Source organism: Capsicum annuum, chromosome 7 (genome assembly GCF_002878395.1).
Source record: "Capsicum annuum cultivar UCD-10X-F1 chromosome 7, UCD10Xv1.1, whole genome shotgun sequence".
NCBI classification, from domain to species: domain Eukaryota; kingdom Viridiplantae; phylum Streptophyta; class Magnoliopsida; order Solanales; family Solanaceae; genus Capsicum; species Capsicum annuum.
The window spans coordinates 17,679,191-17,681,911 of NC_061117.1; the positions used below are offsets into that span (position 1 = coordinate 17,679,191).

Consider the following 2,721-nt stretch of genomic DNA (forward strand, 5'->3'; position numbering starts at 1 on the left):
AGAGAAGTAATGAGCTCAACATTTGATCTGACAAATGCCACTAGTTTATATAAATCTCACATCGAACTAATGCATATTTAGATAATTATTTTTTTTAGCCTGATAGAAAGATAAAATAGTATGTTTAATTATCATTACTTTGGGATATATGCATATGTAATGTAAGCATAAAAGGGCCGCGTGGTGTACTAAAACGTCTGATATACACAGAATCTGAAAAAGGACTGAACCACAAGGATTTATTGTACGCAATCTTATTTTATATTTTTTCAAGAGCTACATATGCATATGTAAACAATTATAAAACTTACATATAGTACTTAGCAAATCAATGATTTCTTTAACACATGAAAATATAAGAAGAAAAAATAGAGAATTTTGTATTTGGTCTATCACATGACTCATCTAACACCACAAACTCGAATTTGTAATTATAACAAAAACTCACATATATAAGAATTCACCATGTCAAACTTTTCCTCACATAAAAATAGATTAAGTGTCTACATGAAGGTAAAGAAATAATGTCATGTTAGAATTAGATGCTCAAGTAATAGAATCAATAAATAGAGGTTTCTCTTTAGTAGAAGAATTCCATATCAACAGTTCACATGATTTTTTTTTTTTAAAATAATCAATTATATAGTCAATCAGATGCGGAGCCAGCCCTCTTTAGGGGGTTCGTCTGAACCCCCTTCGATGAAAAAATATACTATTTATACATGATTAAAATTATTTTTTATTTCGTTATAGTAGGTGTTGAACCCCTTTCGACTTAATTTTCTTTGAATATTGAACCCCCTTACTTGAAATCCTGGCTCCACCTCTGTAGTCAGTCATCTCCGTTGGATGAAAGAAAATCAACTCATATTCAAGTTCTTCAACTAAAGACATTGAAATTTAAGAAGTAGTCAAATTTATTTGTTATGGTATTCAGACCTCCATATATTCAGATACTGTTATTACAAATAGGTAGCCAAACTCCTTTATAATTAATAGAAATAACTAATTCCATTTAAGTTAGAATTTGCATCCAAACGATGGCAAATATTGAACAATTTTCAAATCATGGTAAAAAAAAAAAGAAAATAATAAATTTATACTTAACAAAACATGTGAAATATCCTAACAAATCTAATTTTTCTGGCAACTGTTCAATGGGGGGCATGAATCGACATGTAAATGTCAATACATATACTATAAAAGAGAACAAATATTTTATCGATTGATCATACAACAGAAAATTTTGAATTATAAACCTAGCAGTCTTGAACTTAAAAAAATATCTTGAACCATACATCTTGCTAGACTGCTCGTATGGAGTATATATGAGAATTCGTGATATTTCACCTTCTTTTTTATTTTCGTCCGCATTTACTTTGTTAGAGATTCTTGTTTAGCTTGTGACACCAGACCTTCCAATTAAAATAGAAGAATGGAGTAAAGCAGAACCTGCATATTGTTAAAATTAAAAAATTAATAAAAATTAGTAATTAACATTTATAATAGCGTAGCAATTTTTATAAAATAAAAAATAGAGGTTCATGAGAAGAACATAAAAATCAGCAAATTCAAAAGCACGAAGAAAATCCAGCTAAGATATCACGAACTTTTTCATTATTGGTGATATAAAATAATCACAAATAAAAATAAACTTGAACTTGCAACTGAGAAATCAATAGACAGTTATTTCTTGCGTATATTTGGTTGTGTAGTGGATTACAAAGCTATGTTTTTTTAATCTTTCTAAACACATGTTGATATCGTACCAATAATGTTAATATTACTGAAGTAAATATAATCATAAGTACATCTCATAAGAAATTGAAAATCAAAAAGTTGAAAACTAAAGTAAAAATAATCTTTGTTTTCAAAACAGATGGGTTAAGATGAAGTAAAATTTCTTTGAAATTGGAAAAAGAAATAAAAAGTTTTGAAGAAGTTCTAAATCATGAACCATGGTAATTAAATAATGGGTTTTCTTGTTTCATTAAGATTTTTTCTCAGGAAGAGAATAAGTGGATACAAGCGGAGAGATTTAGGAATGAGATTAATGAACTGATTCTTCTATAGAGTTCTAGATATACTCTTTTTATGGGAAAGAGTGCACATAGCTTATTGAACTCAAAAAAACTTTAATAAAAATTAAGAGAAAATAAAAAATCGATGAAGAGCTTACCAGAAATTAAAAATTGGAAGAGCGATTTCATATGCAACAGGTTTCGAGGAAATAAGAAGATGAATCAGTCTAAAAAAAGGCTAGAAGATTAGAAAGATTGATGAATTTCGGACATACAAAGAGAGGAGAGATTTGCAGATGCCATGAAAGAGAGGATAATTCGACATTTCTATCAATTACTCTGTTCATCAATTAAAAGAGAATGGATCTGAATACTTCTCTAGAGTTCAAGTACAACTAACTAAAATTTTATAGAATATAAAATTACATTTATGCTCTTAAAAATATCATAAAGTATAAAAATATATTTATACTCTTAAAAATATCATAGAGTATAAAATTATATTTATGCCCTTGTTCGTCCACTTCTTCATAGTAATAAAAAGTAAAGTAATATTGCATGAGGATCTTAGATAACCGTACTATGGGTGGGTTGGTGAGGTCGTCATAATATCATTGTTACCTTTTCCAAGTAGAAAGAGCTAATAAATAAATAATTGTACTAATATCTCAACTATATCCTTATTCTTTTTTTTTTGGGT

General features: G+C 28.2%; 1 long non-coding RNA gene across 1 annotated transcript; it reads right to left on the reverse strand.

Moving 5' to 3' along the window:
* Positions 1 to 1,073: 1,073 nt before the first annotated feature.
* On the reverse strand, positions 1,074 to 2,410 carry LOC107856282. Its single transcript, XR_001670526.2, has 2 exons — positions 2,180 to 2,410; positions 1,074 to 1,452 (listed from the first exon to the last, which is right to left on the reverse strand). It is a non-coding gene; the product is annotated as an uncharacterized LOC107856282 (long non-coding RNA).
* Between the last annotated feature and the right edge of the window lie 311 nt (positions 2,411 to 2,721).